This window comes from Lactuca saligna, chromosome 4, assembly GCF_052625555.1.
Source record: "Lactuca saligna cultivar CGN05327 chromosome 4, ASM5262555v1, whole genome shotgun sequence".
NCBI classification, from domain to species: domain Eukaryota; kingdom Viridiplantae; phylum Streptophyta; class Magnoliopsida; order Asterales; family Asteraceae; genus Lactuca; species Lactuca saligna.
Genome location: NC_136420.1, coordinates 96,926,974 through 96,948,123, shown reverse-complemented (window position 1 = coordinate 96,948,123; position 21,150 = coordinate 96,926,974).

Here is a 21,150-nt window from a genome sequence, read left to right as displayed (position 1 = left end):
AAGGAGATAGGGATTAGGTTAGCAAGAAAATTATAGCCTTCAATTTCTATGACACAATCCCTATAGATTTTATCAGCAAGTAATGATATACTTCTTGCACTATCTACGTGAAAAGGTTGCGCGAGTGCATAGCAAATAGTTTGAAAAGAATGCGCAAATTCATAAGATACAAAAGAATTCGAGGCGGCACCCGAATCAAATAAGATGTGAGCAGGTCTAGAGTTGACAATAAATGTACCCGTCATGACATTTGGGTCCTCACGTGCTTCCTCTGTGGTAATCTGGAATGCACGACCCTTAGCTTTTCGCACCTCCTCCTTTTTAGCTGGAGTATTCTTCGGTTGTTGGTCAGGGACTTGACTTCTCGCTGGTTGTTGAACATAAGCTTGACTTCCCGTCACTTGGCTGGTAAGAGTAGGGCAAAAACGCTGCTTGTGGCCATTAATACCACGTGCATAACAAGTCACATCCTTCCTTGGGCAAGCTGGCTTGATATGACCTGTTTCTCCACACACATAACAGACAATGGATTCCTTGTCTATTTTGCATTGACCCGGATGATTCCTTCCACAAACGTGACATGACGGTGATTGAATAGAAAAAGATTGTGACCTACCACGGCCACAAAAAGCACTCTGGGATTGTGCTTGCTTGCTTGGATCAGTTCGAATAGATTGAGCTGGTGGAGTAGTGGAAGCAAGAGTAGTTCTTTCAGTACATGGATGCTTTGGAATAGTAAGAGTGGCACCACGTATTTCTAAGTCATGCTCACGCCTTCGAGCATACTCAACGAATTTATCGAATGACAGAACATCCCGGTTGACAACGAAATCATGGATTTCGTGTCGTAGTCCCTCCATGAATAACCGAATTTTCTCGTCTTCAGTTGGAATATACTTCGTAGCAAACCTTGCTATTTGATTAAATTGAGTTTCATACTCATTCACAGTCATTCCTCCTTGTTTAAGCTCGAGGAATTCCTTCTCCAATATTCTCCTCATATCTAGAGGACAATACTTCTCTAGCACACGAGTCTTGAACAACTCCTAGGATAAGTTCTCATGGTCACATCCATCGAGAGCTTCATATGTTGCTTCCCACCAGACTAAAGCTTCTCCAATGAGCATTGGAGAAGCATAAATAGCCTTGTCTTCATCATCCACATGAGAAACACGAAATACTTTCTCGATGTTTTGAATCCAAGTTAGAACAATTATAGGATTAAGGACACAAGAAAACTCCGTAGCCCCACTACTCTTTAAATCTTTGAACAAGGGACGCTTCACCTTTCCACTTGAAGATTCTCCAGTGGCTTTCTATTTTCCTTTATCATCATTCTTTTTGTGTTTTTCGAGATTTTGTCGAATAAAACTGGTAAGTTTACCTAGAAGTTGCTCCTCACGAGGAGATACTAGAGTATTCACTTCCTCGGGTTGAGGATCTCCACCAACATCAGGGGTATGGCTACTTACTTGTTCAGCCATCGATCTGAAATACAGAGTAAGATAGTATTTTAGAATATTAGGTTTTACTATTACCTAATACTTTTACTTATATATTTCCAATGGTTTGTATCCCTATACTTACAGTGATTAAGTTCACATATTGAACTTCCTATAGTTTAAGTCTAAATACCAATCCGTGGAATTTAGTTCGCTTAAACTACTGCTCTGATACCATGGTTGAAAGACCCCAACTTTCGTATTTTTTTGAAAGACCCAAACTTTCATATTTCACATTATCATTACTCCAAAACATGCTATCTGTATATTCATAAAAGCAATATTTTACATTGATATAAAGGATTTACAAACTATTGGATACAAACCTTCTATTACAAACTGTTATATATATATATATATATATATATATATATATATATATATATATATATATATATATATATATTACATAACTACCCACGATATTGTAATTTATACAAACATAAAAAGTAGTACAAAAGTACTATTACAAACTATTCTACATCTTTCAATAGTATGTAAACATACTAGTTATTTATCACCTGCAATTGTTAAACATTGATAGGGTAAGCGGTGACGCTTAGTGAGTTCAAAAATAGATACAATATAATGTTATGCCATATATATATATATATATATATATATATATATATATATATATATATATATATACACACTTCAATGTGGCAAAGCAAAGAGGAATAACAAGATGTATGTGAGATCATGTGACAAGCGTTCATATCAATCAAAGACATTATTCAAAGATATTTTTTCAATTCTTGATATACATCAATAAAGCTTTGGCCCAAATGGCATAGAAGACATGCAATTTCTGATTTACATCTAGTTAGATTTCAGGATTATAGTCCTGTCTAACCATTTGCCAATGCCATAGAATAGAAGTCATTCTCTTACGGAGACATGCTCTACATGGCCAGAGGCTACGTACCAGTACCAATGTGAATCTAAGTCCTTTCACTGATCACATGGTCAAAGGTATTACAATTGCTATAAACATAGCGAATAACACGAGAAAATAACTCATAATGATAATACTAAAAAGCACATAGCACATATAACACATAACATACAATTGTTCCTATATATTGAACTCACCTTAAGTTAACCGGGGATTAAAATAGTAATTTTGGACAGCACTTCGGCTTTAAATATGCCTTTCTATGTTGAAAACCGGGAGCTTGATTGAAAACCGGGCTCTGCGAAGGTAGGGCTTCAAAAGCGAAAAGATAAAATTTCCGGGCTTCTCGGCGGTCTCGGGATGTGTTTCGGGTGCTAAAATTGATTTTGGGGCTTCGGGGAAAGTTAATATGAAGAAAATATGGAAAGAGCGGCTAAAAGTGGCAAATTTCCAAACTTAGTCGGAAGATCTCGCATCCTCTCTTTATATAGGGGCGAAGGTTCGGAAATCTGCGGTTGGGAGGAGTCCACGTCGCACCTGCGAGGTTCGGTCCAAAAGCAGCTCGGTGGCTCGGACGTGGCTTCTTCGTGCGAGCGTCGGTGGCGAAGGCGGGGGACGTGGCTCGCATCGGATTGGCCACCGATGCGAGGCGTGTCCGGCTCTTATAGGACCTCGGTCTTGGCTAATCAGAATAGGACGCGTATCGGTTTCGGATTAGGCCACGACCTCGGTGACGCTGCTGCTTTGTGCGAGTGACGTGTCGGCGACGAGGTCTCCGGTGGCTGGCACTGTTCATGCGAAAATCTTGGAAATTGAGCCCCAAACTTCTAAAATCCATAACTTTCGAATACGAGCTCCGTTTTTGACGTTCTTTATATTCACGGCGTAGCTAAAATTACGCTCTACAACTTTTGTTTAGACTTCGTCGGCTAATTTTGAATTTATTTTAAATATTATTATTTTTAACAGACCGGGACAGGAAAATCCGTTAAAAATTCATAACTTCTTCATCCAACATCCGTTTTCATCAGACTTTTTACCGTTGTACTACATATGATGAGACCTTTGATTCTCGTTTAGGATGTATCGGTAAAATATTGCTCGATCTAAAATTTAGGTTTTTAGCTGTCTACTGCTAAGTTGAAACTTCGAAAAATCATAACTTCCTCATACGAAGTCAGATTTTGGCGTTCTTTTTATCGAATTTCTCGGTTTAACAAAGACTACGAATTTCATTTAGATTACTAAGGCTAAAAAGTAGTTTATCAAAAACTCACTTTTTACGTCATTCGGCGTCGTGCTGGTTTTGTCGCGGATCTTCGGTTGGTCATAACTTCTTCGTTATAACTCGGATTTTGACGAGCTTTTCGCCTACAATTTTATAACGAGATTCTCTACAACATCAAATAATAAAATTTTAGTTATTTAAAATTTCATATTTTCGCTAAATTTCACTATTTGGCTTTTAATTGGAATCTCATAAGACTTCCAATATTTTCTGAGTGATTCTAAACATAGTTTTACTTCATTTCTAGTAAAAACCATCTGTTAGAACTCAACACTCAATTTTACATAATATTTCACAATTTTATTCATTACAAAACACGATTTTAAAACGTGTATGTTACATCCATTTACAATGGATAATATCAAAATTCCATGTTTTATATGTGTTAATAAGATTCTTGTAATTTTGATATGAATGTTCATGCTCTTATGAGTTTTAGAAGATCATAGGAATTATGTGTTATTTGCTTGTAGAGTAATTCTTGATCTTAATGGCTAATAATGGAATCCATAACTTGTTCTCAAGTTATGGATAACCAAAAGTCACTTCTTTAAAAATGTCATTAACGAATAAGTTGTTACATAAAATCAAGAGTCTTCTTTTTATAGACCATTAAAACTCATAAGTTATGAAACGAAAAGTCTTGAATAGTTTCAATACTTTCTCTCAAGTTTTGGAATTTGTAAAGTCTCACACATTAATACTTTAATTCTAAATTAAACGTTAGTTTTTTAAAAAGTTTTGGCAAACATGCACACTAACAAGGACTAATAGGTGTGGCAAAGGGTAACTTGACTTTATTATAGATCAGTGGAGGGTGTGTGGTTAACCGGCACATCAATTAGGTGATATAGTTAAGGGTACCAAGTCAATTTGTATGGTTATTCACACCTTGTTTGTGATCCTTGGCATCCTAGTCACAAACTTGAGATGGTACAATCGAGATTCAAACATGACATTGAAAGTTTAATGTATCTCAAAAGATCTAGGAGTTTCTAATCCAACAAAACCTAATAATAAAAATATTTCGTTCTTATGGTGGAAATTGGTAAATCGTCATTTATCTACCTTTAAATATTTTATAGTATGGATTACGGCATCCATCTTCCAACTATAAATAGTTTGTTGGATCCTAGCCTTAATATTTCATTTGGATGACTTACTAAGGATTCTTCATCTAATTAAACTTGTCCTTATTTCTTTCAGATGTCTTCCAACACTACTACTGGCTCAAACCCTACAGGCTCCTTTTCCCTCACTTGTGTGGGAAAGTCACTTTTGATGGGTCTAACTTCAATGAATGGATTAGAAACATCAGGATGATTACCCACTATGAGAACAAGGAATATGTCCTTGATAAGGAGCTTAGGGTTATCAATGAGTCCACTGCTACTCCTGAGGAGGTTGTGGAGTACACTGCACATGAGAGGGATGCTGCCAAAGTGTCCTACATCATGTTGGCTACCATGACTCCCGAACTCCATAAATCTTATGAAGATTTCTACCCTATGAGATGCACCTGGATCTGATGGATAGGTACCATCATAGCGTGCGTCAAGGGAGGTATGAAATCATCTCCTCCATGATAATGGCCAAGATGAAGGATGGTGAACCCATTACCAGTCACTTGTAGAAAATGTAAAGGTTTGTGGACCGTTTATTTAAGCTCAATGTTAACTTCCCTGAGGACTTGGCAATTGATATCATTCTCCATTCCTTACCCCCAAGTTATGATTAGTTTCGTATGACTTATCATATGAACGAGGAGGAGGTCACACTTAGCAAACTTTAAGGACTTGTAAGGACCGCTGAAAGTGGCCTTAAAGGTAAATCAGCTGTTATTTCTACTCCTACTCCTACAACAGCCCCTATTCTTGAAATTGGGCAGGGAAAGGGTAAGAAGAGGAAATACCCTTCGAAGGGTACCAAGGGTAAGCCCCTTGATGGTTCCTCTTCATGTGGGACGAAGAAAGTTTCCATTAATCCTTCCACAAACCCAAAGGAAGCACAATGCTTCTATTGCCAGGAAAAGGGGCGCTGGAAGCGAAGCTGCCCCAAATACTTGCAAGATGTAAAGGATGGGAAAGTTAAACCTACCCATGCATGTATTTATACAATATTGTCTAACAACTCATCTAATGCTAATTCTTGGGTACTTGATACAAGTTGTGGTATTCACATTTGTACTAATTTGCAGGGCCTAAGAAGAAGTGAGCAAGCAGAGCACGGGAAGATAAACTTAGTCATGGGCAACGAGAAAGCATCACCTATCACCAAGATAGGAATTTATTCTTTATTGCTTAATAATGGGTTAATGTTAGATCTAAATAAATGTTGTTACTCGCCTGGAATGGAGAGAAATATTATTTCCTTTCATGGCTTGTAGAAACAAGGGTTTACATTTTCATTTGATAATAATAATGGTGCTATTAATGTTTATTACAATGATGTATTTTATTTTAAAGCATTACCTTGTGATGGTGTATATGAAGCTGTAAATGTTGTAGACAATCTAGGAAATAATGTGTTGTATATTGATTCTTCAAATAGCTTGGATAAAGCATCCTTGTGGCATTGTCGTCTTGGACATGTCAACAAGAAGCACATAGGCCAACTCCAAAAGGTTGGAGTTTTGGAATCATATGACCTAAAGTCGGATGTTAGTTGTGAGTCTTGTTTACCTGGAAAAATGAAAAAGTCACCCTGCTTTGGTACTTGTGAGAGGGGTGAGGGTTTATTGGACCTCCTACACATAGATGTATGTGGACCCTTCAAATCAGCCATAAGGGATGCTAATCATTATTATTTGACTTTTACTGATGATTACAGTAGATATGGATATGTCTATTTAATCAAGCATAAGTCAGAGACTTTCGAGAGGCTTAAAGAGTTTAAATGGGAAGTCGAGAATCAATTGGGCAGGAACATTAAGATGCTTTGATCCGATCGTGGTGGTGTGTATCTTAGTACAGAGTTTCTCGACTATCTGAAGGAATGTGGGATCATCTCACAATTGACACCTCTCAGGACACCACAATTGAATGGTGTGGCTGAGAAGTGTAATCAAACCTTGTTGGATATGGTTCGTTCCATTATGAGTCGAGCTTTGTTACCAATCTCATTCTGGGGGTATGCCTTAGAGACTGCCACCCATATCCTCAAACTAGTCCCTACTAAAAAGGTTGCCAAAACACGTCATGAGATGTGGACTGGGAAAGTTCCCAATCTAGACCACATCAAGATTTGGGGTTGTGAATCTTTTGTGAGGCGCGAGTCTCATGACAAGCTTGAACCTCAAAGTGAGAGGTGTATTTTCATCGGCTACCCACAAAGATCCTTTGGTTACCTCTTCTACAGACCCAGTGATAATGTGGTCTTTGTAGCAAGAAGAGGAGTCTTTCGTGAGAGAGAATTTATAATCCAAGGGGACAGTGGGAGGCAAATTGACCTTGAAGAGCTTCAAGAGTCAAGTGGTGAAGGAACCTCAAATACTACCGACCAACTTGAGGAGGAAACTCCTGTTGATCCGATAGATGAGTCCGTACCTCCGAGGCGTTCCACTAGGGTTAGGAACACACCTGACTTTTATTATGGTTATCACATCACCACTGAAGGTGATACATTTATTAGTGATAGTACACTAATATATTTGGATGGACCTAATAGTTACAGGGAAGCCATGGCAGGCCCTGAGTCTACTAAATGGAAGGAGGCTATGAACAGCGACATTCAGTCCATGTATGACAATCAAGTGTGGAACTTGATTGACACTGTACCAGGTCGTAAGACAGTTAGGTGAAAATGGATCCTCAAAAAGAAGACTGACATGGATGGGAAAGTCACACCTACAAAGCAAGACTGGTGGAAAAGGGCTTTACTCAAACTCCAGGAGTTGACTATGATGAGACCTTTTCACCAGTAGCAAAGATTAAGTCTATTAGAGTTTCGCTGGCCATAGTTGCATTTCATAATTATGAAATATGGCAAATGGATTTCAAAACCGCTTTCCTTAGTGTGAAGTTGGTTGAGGATGTTTACATGGTTCAACCAGAGGGTTTTGTCGATGCAAAGTACCCTAATAGGGTGTATAAGCTTGAGAAATCCATTTATGGATTGAAACAAGCATCTCATAGATGGAATCTTTGCTTCGATGAGAAAGTCAAAGAGTTTGGTTTTTTGAGGAGCGAAGATGAGTCTTGTGTGCATGTTAGGGCTAATGGGAGTATAGCTAGCTTTCTGGTGTTGTATGTGGATGACATACTACTCATAGGAAATGACATCCCAACTTTGCCGGAGGTTAAGTCCTGGCTTGGGAAATGATTCGCTATGAAGGACCTTGGAGAAGCTGCCTATATGCTAGGGATAAGGATAATGAGAGACAGGAGTAAGAGACTAATTGGACTTAGTCAGAGTACCTACTTGGATAAGGTGTTGAAAAGATTCAACATACAGAATTCCAAGAAATGGTACTTGTCGATCCAGCACAATGCCAAGCTGAGTAAGACTCGGAGTCCGAGTACAAATGTTGAGATAGTTGAAATGAGTCGATTTCCATATGCTTTCGTTGTTGGCTCGATCATGTATGCTATGACTTGTACTCCCCCTGATGTAGACTTTGCTTTGAGCATGTTTAGAAGATTTCAGGGAAATCCTGGCATGGCGCACTGGACTGCGGTAAAGAATATTCTCAAGTACCTACGGAGGACTAAGGATTGGGTCCTTATCCTTGGTGGGAGTGATGACTTGAGAGTGATTGGGTATAGTGATGTTAGTTTTCAGACTGACAGGGATAATTTCCTCTATCAGTCTGGCTGGGTCTTTATCCTAAATGGAGGAGCAATTACTTGGAAAAGTTCCAAATAGGAGACAGTAGTTGATTCTACTTGTGAATCAGAGTACATAGCAGCGAGTGACGCGGGGAAGGAGGCGATATGGCTAAAGAACTTCATCGGAGACCTTGAAATTTTATGTGACAACAATAGTTCGGTTGCGTTAGCCAGGGATCCAAGAGATAACGGTAGATCCAGACACATTGATAGAAAATACCACTTCATAAGACACAAGATAGAAGAAGGACTCCTCATGGCAAATAGGGTATCATCAGAAGAGAACCCTACAGACCCCCTCACGAAGGGACTGACTAGGGTTAGGCATTTGCAGCATGCAAGAAGCATCGGGCTGAGAGACGATATTAGTTTTAACAATTAGATTTCTGAAACTTGTAAAATGTAATTGACATTTGATGATTGAATAAAAGTTGTTATTTATTTATGATTAAAGTGTGACTATCCTATGTTGATCGTTTACTATTGTTTCAATTTTGCATGTTTTGACTTCCAGAATAATTATTTTATTTAAACTCTCCACAATCGGTCATATGTCGGAAGTAGATATGAATCGAGAATGTCATGAATTTGGCTTGTAAGATTTGTCTAAGGTGCATTAGACATAGAAATGGTTGCTACAACATTCATAAGTGCTCATAAGTCCTGAGTATTGGATTAAAACTACGCTTGTTTGTATCACTTCATGGAATTTATCTCGAGTGACCGTGAGACGCTAGTATCATATATATCTTCAAACCTAGAGATATGAGTTGTTGACTATAAACATGCTTTTTTGCATAATTCAACAAGTAGTTAGTACAAGCATATGAGTCGAAGTTTATCTATTCCTTCTAGCGATAGAATCGATATCTGGGCCCCTCGATGATTTGGTTATGACTTATATGCCAGGACCCGGTCAGAACCTAATTGATGTGTTCAATTTGGTTCTATGTCGAAACAAATCAGAGATCGAGAAACAAATGTTGGACAATAAGTAAGACCATGTTCCATGTGTTTTTCCAGCTGATATCTTGAGAGCAGAGGATTATATGATCACTTATCTAAAATGGCGCTTCATAGTGTGATAGAGTTTTAAAGAGATATGATTGTTGGTTGGTTCATGAAGTTATACTTGCAACTATAGTTATCCGACTTATCCAAGTGGGAGACTGTTGGATAAGGTGTCTAAGTCCGTAACTATATTTGCTATCAACTTGAACCGACCCGGCATGGTCCATTTGGGTTGCACTTTACCTAACAACTTGTTTGGATATACTTTTGAGAATAAGATGTATATGATATATTAATATATTATTGGTTATAATATATTAATATGATATCATAATTATGTAACACCGAATATTTTCAAAACAAATTTTTCAATTTTTATAAAACATAATTCCATTGATATTCATTAAACAACCATTTTAATTATCCAAACAAGACAATACAAAATCCCAAGATCATGATATCAAGCTCCGAATGTGTGTGTGTACGGATCAAGCCGGTGCCTTCCCGCGGTCGTCACTAGTACCTGAAACAATAACATCAACACTGTAAGCACAAGGCTTAGTGAGTTCCCCAAAATACTACATATAACACATATTAGCCACTCGAGGCTATAACTCTGTGGGTCCGTGCACCCAAACTCTGTGAACCCTCAGGTTCTAACTCTGTGAACCTTCCGGTTCTAACTCTGTAAACATGCACAGCATCAAACACATAGAAGTAATGCAGTACAACACATAACATACATAGCATACAAATACTCTATCACATAACTCTGGTTACCTACTCAAGGTAAAGTATAGTGAGAAGACTCACCTCGCGTGTCTCGGTAAATCGTAAACCTGAAATCGCTACTCGCTCGACCTGTCGAGCTGTCGTCCCCCTATAGCACAATACACCTCTAATTAACACTTTCCCCACTAGGGTTGACCACACTATAACAAGTCAATCTAGGTCAACGGTCAACGGTCAACTTTGACCAGACTCGGCGAGTACCCAGGCGACTCGGCGAGTCTGGGCGTGTACACCAATTTCCCTGGAATCCTCCCTTGACACGTCGAGCATTCCCTCAACTCGATGAGTTCCACCTGGCACGAGTTGTGGGGCCACCACAACTCAACTCGCCGAGTCTCAAGAACAACTCGGCGAGTCCAGTTAGACTCAGTCCACCTGTCCATTCTGACTCCCCCTTGACTCACTGAGTCCACCTTTCCCAACTCGGCGAGGCCACTCACAGAGTGGTCGGGCAACATTCATGCTACTCGCCGAGTCTGTTCTTCGGACTCGGCGATTCCATGCCATGCACTGACTCAATCTTTCTCTAAAGGTCAGATCCAGTTCATTAATCCATAGATCCAGTCCCTCCAAGCTCATTTAGCACGTAAAGTTACAATCTTGATGCACATACAACCTTTATATGACCATACATGATGTTTATGACTCAAATACTACCACACAAGGCCAAAGACTCTATTGTCACTCATAAAGCTTGATGAGTGAGGCTCTCTAGACCTCTATGGATCCAGATCCATGGCCTTAACTCAAAGAGGGAACCAATGGGCATCAAATCATCCCATAAATGACCACCACAAGCCCTAAATTGCATCATGCTTCACTAAACAGAAAATGGTCCGAGATAATACCTCTAGAGTGATGATCTAAGCTCCAAATCCACGAAATAGCAACCTCCTTTGCTTCCTCTTGCCTAGGGTCTCCTTCTTCTTGCTAGATAACACACACAAGATCAAGAATGGCTCCTTTCTCTTCACAAATAGCTCAAGAACACAAGGGTCACTCACTGAGGGATGGGTGAGCACAAATGACGGCCATAAGGCCCTTTAAATAGGCCTCAAACCCGGAGATTTAGGGTTTCATTACACAGCGCAGACTCGCCGAGTCCATATCCTGGACTCGCCGAGTCCAGGCGCGCACCAATGTTCAATTCCGCGTCTCTACTCGGCGAGTCTGAGCTCCAACTCGCCGAGTCCCTCTCACAATATGACAAAATTAGATTTACAAGATACCTGGTAAAATCCGGATGTTACAACTCTCCCCCACTAGAACTAGACTTCACCCTCGAAGTCTCGCTCTAAATTAGCTCCGGATGCTGCTCCCGCATCATACCCTCCGGCTCCCAGGTCATTTCTGATCCCTTCCGATGTTGCCACTGTACCAATACCAGAGGTACCTCCTTGTTCCTCAAAATCTTGATCTTTCGATCCCTAATAGCCACTGGTCTCTCAGCATAATTCAGGCTTGCATCTACCTAAATATCTTCTAATGGAACCACTGCCGACTCGTCGGCTATACATTTCCTCAACTGTGATACATGAAAAGTGTTGTGAATCTGCCCCAACTCTGCTGGTAACTCCAGCCGATAGGCTACCCGTCCTACCCTTTCGATCACACGAAACGGACCTATAAACCGGGGCCCCAATTTGCCCCTCTTCCTGAACCGGATCACTCCTTTCCAAGGAGAGACCTTCAGGAGAACAAAGTCGCCGACCTGAAATTCTAGCTCGGACCGGCGTCTATCCGCGTAACTCTTTTGTCGGCTCTGAGCGGTCAATAACCTCTGTCTGACCAGTTGTATCTGCTCTGTCATCTGATTCACGATCTCCGTACTGCCCATTACCCTTTGCCCAACCTCTCCCCAACATATGGGAGTCCGACACCTCCTACCATACAACAGCTCAAAGGGCGGCATACCGATGCTCGAATGATGGCTGTTATTGTAGGAAAACTCCGCCAAAGGCAAATACGTATCCCAACTACCCCCAAAGTCCAATACACATGCCCGAAGCATGTCCTCAAGTGTCTGAATCGTTTGCTCACTCTGGCCGTCGGTCTGGGGGTGGTATGCGGTACTAAAATGCAGCTTAGTACCCAACTCCTCATGAAATTTCTTCCAGAAGCGGGAGGTGAAACGCACATCGCGGTCTGAAACGATCGAGATCGGCACCCCATGCTGAGATACAACCTCCCTTACATAAATCTCCGCCAACTTCTCCGCCGAAGAACTCTCACTGACGGCAAGGAAGTGAGCGCTCTTCGTCAACCTATCCACAATCACCCAAATTGCATCGACTCCTCTGGCAGTCCTCGGCAATTTGGTGATGAAATCCATAGTGATCTGTTCCCACTTCCATTCGGGAACCTCCAATGGCTGCAACTTGCCATGCGGTCTCTGGTGTTCGGCCTTTACCCTTCGACAGGTCAAACACCTCTCGACAAACCATGCGACATCCCTCTTCATACAAGGCCACCAATACTCCTTCCTTAGGTCCAAATACATCTTTGTAGCCCCGGGATGGATCGAAAATTTCGATCTATGAGCCTCCTCCATCAATGTAGTACGTGTACCGCCTACAAACGGTACCCAGATCCGGCCTTGATAAGTCATAAGGCCTCGACTATCCGATACGAACTCCGAAACCAACCCAACGACCCGCTCTCTCTTCTGCATCTCCGGACGCACAGCCTCGGCCTGTGCCCCACGAATGGCGTCCAGAACTGGAGCTATCACAGTCAGTCGCAAACATACATTTCGCAGTGGAGCACTCTCCGCCCTGCGACTCAATGCGTCGGCTACCACATTAGCCTTGCCCGGGTGGTACAAAATCTCGCAATCATAATCCTTGACCACATCTAACCACCTTCTTTGCCGCATGTTTAGGTTAGGATGATCCATCAGGTACTTCAAGCTCTTATGGTCCGTGTAAATCGTACATCGAACCCCGTACAAGTAGTGCCGCCAAATCTTGAGGGCGAACACCACTGCCCCCAACTCCAGATCATGTGTGGGGTACCTCGTCTCGTGAGGCTTCAACTGCCTCGATGCATATGCTATCACATGTCCCTTCTGCATCAGTACCGCTCCCAGTCCTAAAATCGATGCATCATAGAATACCTCAAAACCCTCCATCCCTTCCGGAAGAGCTAATACCGGAGCTTCACACAACCTCTAGCGAAGCGTCTCAAAGGAGGTCTGCTGCTCAGGACCCCATAGAAATGTAACACCCTTCCGGGTCAATCTGGTGAGTGGAACCGCAATCTTGGAGAAATCCTTAATAAACCTCCGATAATACCCTGCCAACCCAAGGAAACTCCGGATCTCAAAAGGTGACCTTGGCACCTCCCACCTCATCACTGCGTCAACCTTGGCCGGATTGACCAATATCCCCTTCTGGTTAACGAGATGTCCCAGAAACTGGACCTCCCGCAACCAAAAATCGCACTTTGAAAACTTTGCATAAAGTTTCTCCGATCTCAAAACTCCAAGAACCTCCCTCAAATGCTCCTCGTGCTGCTCTCTAGATCTCGAATATACCAGAATATCATCAATGCACACAATCACCAACCGATCCAACATTGGTCGACATACCTTGTTCATGAGGTCCATGAATACAGCCGGGGCATTGGTGAGCCCAAAAGGCATCACCACAAACTCATAATGACCATAACGCGTCCTGAATGCTGTCTTCTGGACGTCCTCGTCCCGTACTCTCACCTGATGATAGCCCGACCTCAAATCAATCTTGGAGAACCAAGATGCTCCCTGTAACTGATCGAATAAATCGTCGATCCTCGGCAACGGGTAACGGTTCTTGACCGTCAACTTATTCAGTTCCCGATAATCAATACACATGCGATGCGAGCCATCTTTCTTCTTCACAAACAGGATGGGTGCTCCCCACGGCGAGCTACTCAGCCGAATAAACCCCTTCCCCAGCAAATCCTGAAGTTGCGAGGATAACTCTTGCATTTCTGGAGGCGCAAGGCGATACGGAACCTTAGCGATAGGCGCGGCTCCCGGAACCAATTCGATACCAAACTCCACTAGCCTCACGGGAGGCACACCTGGTAATTCATTGGGAAAGACATCTGGAAACTCACGCACCACCGGAACTTCATCCACCGAACTCGGTCTCTCGGAGATCACTCGCGTATCCATCACATACACCACAAAACCCTTACAGCCCTGCTGTAAACACTGCCTCGCCCTAGCAGCCGAACAAAAGGCTGATCTAGAATGCGTACCCTCGCCGTAAACCGAAAGAACTCCCCCACTAGGATCTCGTATAGTCACCAGCTGACGCTCGCAATCGATAACCGCACCGAATCGGCTCAACCAATCCATGCCCACTATGACACAGACATCACCCATCGCAATAGGAATCAGGTCGATCGGGAACTCAACCCCAAAAATCTCCAATACACATCCCCGGAGGACCTCCGTGGCACAAATCACTCTGTCGGCGGCTATGGAAACCCGCAGGGGCCGACTCAGTGCCCCACGACTAACACTGATATGCTGACTAAATGCCAAAGATACAAAAGATCGACTCGCACCCGAGTCAAATAGCACTAAAGCAGGTACAGAATTCACAAGGAAGGTACCTATGCATAGCATAATATAAGCATAATATCTCGACACCATAAATAAATAATAAAAGAAAGCGTACCAGCCACAACGTCGGGTGCAGCGCAGACCTCTTCTGCAGTCAGCTGAAAGGCTCTCCCCCGAGCCCTCGGTGCCTCGGCCTTCACGGGCTGACTCTCTGTAGCAGTAGCTCTGATGGCGGCGGGAGCAGACCCCTGAGATGCTCCGCGTAGCAGCGGACACTCTGCCTTCCGGTGTCCGGTCTGGTTACAGTGGAAGCACACTGTAAACCCCTTGGGGCAGTCCTTGGCCATATGCCCCTCCTTGCCACATTTGTAGCAAGACCCCGCTCGACAGACTCCATCGTGACCCTTGCCGCACTTTCCACAAGTGCGGCCCTTCTGGCTCCCGGGTCGGGGATCAACGGGCTTGGCCTGCTTGGCTGCCGGCTGGGACTGTGCCGGCCGCCGATCCCTCCCCAGAGACTCCGCCTCCTCCCTGGCCTGAGTCTCAAGCTCAATCTCCCTCTTCCAAGCATTTGCCTGAAGCTCGGCAAATGTCCGATACGAGGAGTTCGCAGCGAACTCCCGAATATCCCGTCTCAGAATGCTTAGGTAACGGCTCATACGTGCCTGCTCGGTGGACACGTGCTCAGGGCAGAACATCGCCCTCTCATGAAACATCCTCGTAATAGCTGTGATTGACTCGGTTCCCTGCTTGAGGGTCAGAAACTCCTGTGTCAGACGTTCCCTCTCCACCTGAGGGACGTACTCATCTCGGAACATGGTAGTGAACCTCTCCCAGGTCACTGCCGAAAGCTCAGTCGGTGTGAAGTGTGCCATCACAAACTTCCACCAGTCCTTCGCTCCCAAGCGAAGCTGGTTCAGCGCGAATCGAACCTTCAAATGCTCAGGGGACGAGTAAGTGAAGAAGCATCCCTCCATATCAGATATCCACCTCATGGCTGCCACCGGATCCTGCGTACCATCAAACTCTGGTGGCTTGGTGTTGCTGAACTCCCTAAACAATGTCGCATCACCTCCCTGGGGTCTTGCCGCAGCAATCGCTGCGGTAGCCGCTGCAACTGCAGCCTCAGAAAGAGCGGCATAGCGCTCGTCAAATGTCTCAATCAACGCGGTCTTAATGGACCCGAACATCTCTGGTAACTCAGCTCTGATGACCGCAGCCACCTCCTCATGAATGATCTGTCGAATCTCCTCATCGCTAGTTCCGGCATCCTCCGGCATGCGACGTGTCCTCACCATGATCAACCTCTGAAATACAACATGCGATAATTAGAATTTACTCGAACACTCTTACATTCGACAATCCACCCCTCCTTGATTCTTGGTATCCCAAGATTCTTATTTGGACTGTGTATCGCACCGGTGCTTTCAGTAATACGGGCCCAATACTACTGTCCGCACCATCTCAGTACACACCCCAAATCTTCCTCTTCGGATCCCAATCCCCAAGTACTCTATTATACTTAAATCACTCTGTAACAGGTCTCACATAAAGTCCTAGCTGCTACCTAATTACTCTCAGCATCTCATAGCAGCTCACCCTTCCCTAGGCTAAGGCATCACAAAACAGGCCACTCTAGTCCTATTAGCAATACCTAGCCTACTCTAGCATGCAAATACATCACATTAATAATAATCATCACATAATATAAAGGTATTTCGGGAATTCACCGTTCGGGCGCTGGTTGATCGTACACACGTTTCTTCCTGGAAAATCTTTTACTCTTAGAAAACTTTGGTTTTATTTTGAAATATCTCTTCAAATCCTCAGTTTGAGTTCAAATACCCCCAAAGGTGTACCCGAATCCCTCAAACCAAGGCTCTGATACCAATTTGTAACACCGAAAATTTTCAAAACAAATTTTTCAATTTTTATAAAACATAATTCCATTGATATTCATTAAACAACCATTTTAATTATCCAAACAAGACAGTACAAAATCCCAAGATCATGATATCAAGCTCCGAATGTGTGTGTGTACGGATCAAGCCGGCGCCTTCCCGCGGTCGTCACTAGTACCTGAAACAATAACATCAACACTGTAAGCACAAGGCTTAGTGAGTTCCCCAAAATACTACATATAACACATATTAGCCACTCGAGGCTATAACTCTGTGGGTCCGTGCACCCAAACTCTGTGAACCCTCAGGTTCTAACTCTGTGAACCTTCCGGTTCTAACTCTGTAAACATGCACAACATCAAACACATAGAAGTAATGCAGTACAACACATAACATACATAGCATACAAATACTCTATCACATAACTCTGGTTACCTACTCAAGGTAAAGTATAGTGAGAAGACTCACCTCGCGTGTCTCGGTAAATCGTAAACCTGAAATCGCTACTCGCTCGACCTGTCGAGCTGTCGTCCCCCTATAGCACAATACACCTCTAATTAACACTTTCCCCACTAGGGTTGACCACACTATAACAAGTCAATCTAGGTCAACGGTCAACGGTCAACTTTGACCAGACTCGGCGAGTACCCAGGCGACTCGGCGAGTCTGGGCGTGTACACCAATTTCCCTGGAATCCTCCCTTGACACGTCGAGCATTCCCTCAACTCGACGAGTTCCACCTGGCACGAGTTGTGGGGCCACCACAACTCAACTCGCCGAGTCTCAAGAACAACTCGGCGAGTCTAGTTAGACTCAGTCCACCTGTCCATTCTGACTCCCCCTTGACTCACTGAGTCCACCTTTCCCAACTCGGCGAGGCCACTCACAGAGTGGTCGGGCAACATTCATGCTACTCGCCGAGTCTGTTCTTCGGACTCGGCGATTCCATGCCATGCACTGACTCAATCTTGCTCTAAAGGTCAGATCCAGTTCATTAATCCATAGATCCAGTCCCTCCAAGCTCATTTAGCACGTAAAGTTACAATCTTGATGCACATACAACCTTTATATGACCATACATGATGTTTATGACTCAAATACTACCACACAAGGCCAAAGACTCTATTGTCACTCATAAAGCTTGATGAGTGAGGCTCTCTAGACCTCTATGGATCCAGATCCATGGCCTTAACTCAAAGAGGGAACCAATGGGCATCAAATCATCCCATAAATGACCACCACAAGCCCTAAATTGCATCATGCTTCACTAAACAGAAAATGGTCCGAGATAATACCTCTAGAGTGATGATCTAAGCTCCAAATCCACGAAATAGCAACCTCCTTTGCTTCCTCTTGCCTAGGGTCTCCTTCTTCTTGCTAGATAACACACACAAGATCAAGAATGGCTCCTTTCTCTTCACAAATAGCTCAAGAACACAAGGGTCACTCACTGAGGGATGGGTGAGCACAAATGACGGCCATAAGGCCCTTTAAATAGGCCTCAAACCCGGAGATTTAGGGTTTCATTACACAGCGCAGACTCGCCGAGTCCATATCCTGGACTCGCCGAGTCCAGGCGCGCACCAATGTTCAATTCCGCGTCTCTACTCGGCGAGTCTGAGCTCCAACTCGCCGAGTCCCTCTCACAATATGACAAAATTAGATTTACAAGATACCTGGTAAAATCCGGATGTTACAACTCTCCCCCACTAGAACTAGACTTCACCCTCGAAGTCTCGCTCTAAATTAGCTCCGGATGCTGCTCCCGCATCATACCCTCCGGCTCCCAGGTCATTTCTGATCCCTTCCGATGTTGCCACTGTACCAATACCAGAGGTACCTCCTTGTTCCTCAAAATCTTGATCTTTCGATCCCTAATAGCCACTGGTCTCTCAGCATAATTCAGGCTTGCATCTACCTAAATATCTTCTAATGGAACCACTGCCGACTCGTCGGCTATACATTTCCTCAACTGCGATACATGAAAAGTGTTGTGAATCTGCCCCAACTCTGCTGGTAACTCCAGCCGATAGGCTACCCGTCCTACCCTTTCGATCACACGAAACGGACCTATAAACCGGGGCCCCAATTTGCCCCTCTTCCTGAACCGGATCACTCCTTTCCAAGGAGAGACCTTCAGGAGAACAAAGTCGCCGACCTGAAATTCCAGCTCGGACCGGCGTCTATCCGCGTAACTCTTTTGTCGGCTCTGAGCGGTCAATAACCTCTGTCTGACCAGTTGTATCTGCTCTGTCATCTGATTCACGATCTCCGTACTGCCCATTACCCTTTGCCCAACCTCTCCCCAACATATGGGAGTCCGACACCTCCTACCATACAACAGCTCAAAGGGCGGCATACCGATGCTCGAATGATGGCTGTTATTGTAGGAAAACTCCGCCAAAGGCAAATACGTATCCCAACTACCCCCAAAGTCCAATACACATGCCCGAAGCATGTCCTCAAGTGTCTGAATCGTTTGCTCACTCTGGCCGTCGGTCTGGGGGTGGTATGCGGTACTAAAATGCAGCTTAGTACCCAACTCCTCATGAAATTTCTTCCAGAAGCGGGAGGTGAAACGCACATCGCGGTCTGAAACGATCGAGATCGGCACCCCATGCTGAGATACAACCTCCCTTACATAAATCTCCGCCAACTTCTCCGCCGAAGAACTCTCACTGACGGCAAGGAAGTGAGCGCTCTTCGTCAACCTATCCACAATCACCCAAATTGCATCGACTCCTCTGGCAGTCCTCGGCAATTTGGTGATGAAATCCATAGTGATCTGTTCCCACTTCCATTCGGGAACCTCCAATGGCTGCAACTTGCCATGCGGTCTCTGGTGTTCGGCCTTTACCCTTCGACAGGTCAAACACCTCTCGACAAACCATGCGACATCCCTCTTCATACAAGGCCACCAATACTCCTTCCTTAGGTCCAAATACATCTTTGTAGCCCCGGGATGGATCGAAAATTTCGATCTATGAGCCTCCTCCATCAATGTAGTACGTGTACCGCCTACAAACGGTACCCAGATCCGGCCTTGATAAGTCATAAGGCCTCGACTATCCGATACGAACTCCGAAACCAACCCAACGACCCGCTCTCTCTTCTGCATCTCCGGACGTACAGCCTCGGCCTGTGCCCCACGAATGGCGTCCAGAACTGGAGCTATCACAGTCAGTCGCAAACATACATTTCGCAGTGGAGCACTCTCCGCCCTGCGACTCAATGCGTCGGCTACCACATTAGCCTTGCCCGGGTGGTACAAAATCTCGCAAACATACATTTCGAATGTCTATCGAGTCTCGTACTATGCATAATTGGCATACGCGAAGCAAATAGTGAGGACGGTGGAGATCTAATGAGCCAGAGCAGTGTTGGATGCAGTCTAGAGCTAGTGTCTAGATGTATGATTGTGGTTCTAAGGAGCCAGTAGGGAGATTCCATAGCTGATATGAGGGGGTAGAGTTCTTGGGTCTCGAGGTGACGACCCGAGATAAATACGGAGTGGTGTGGAATGTAGTATTGGGCCTGTACTACTGAAAGCATCAGATCTGTACGCGGTTTAGGGAATAACCTTGAGGGAATAAAGATCTTGTAGGTGTGGGAGTGTTGGTATATGTGTTTTAGCCTGTTTATGATAATTTTTCTTGTGCATTTCAGTATGGTGGTTACCCGAGGTTTAGACTCCAACGACCTCGAGAGGCATAGTTCAATGATGATGAGATCCACATAATTGTTATCGCAAAGGTGGCTGAGGCAAGCCGAGAGGCTATCCCATAGATATTTCGGTCTGTTAAGACCACACCAATGAGACCTTAGATGAGTGTTTTTTCGTTGTCACTGAGGCTGTTGCTACCGCAGCCACTACAACTCTTGCTGCTGCGAGATCGCAAGGGGGTGATTCGTTGTGGTACTAGGAGTTCACCAACACGAAGCCACCTAATTTTGATGGGACTTAGGATTCTATTGCTGCTATGATATGGATCTCTGATGTTGAGGGATGCTTTTACACCTGCTCCTGTTTGGAGAATTTGAGGGTTCGATTCGCATTCAACCTGCTTCGCTTAGGAGCGAAAGACTGGTGGAAGTTTGTGATCGCTGACTACGCTTGCAGAGCATGCTGTGATGACTTGGTAGAGGTTTACTGTGATGTTTAGGGATGAGTTTGTACCCGTGGTTGAGCGGGAAAGGTTAGCTCACAAGTTCCTATCTCTTAAGCAGAAGACAGAGACAGTGACTAAGATCACCAGGATGTTTCATGAGAGGGCATTGTTCTAACCTGAGTAGGTATCCATGGAGTAGGCTCGTGTGACTCGGTATTTGAGTACTCTGAGGAGGGATATAAGGGAGTTTGTGGCAAACACCACGTAT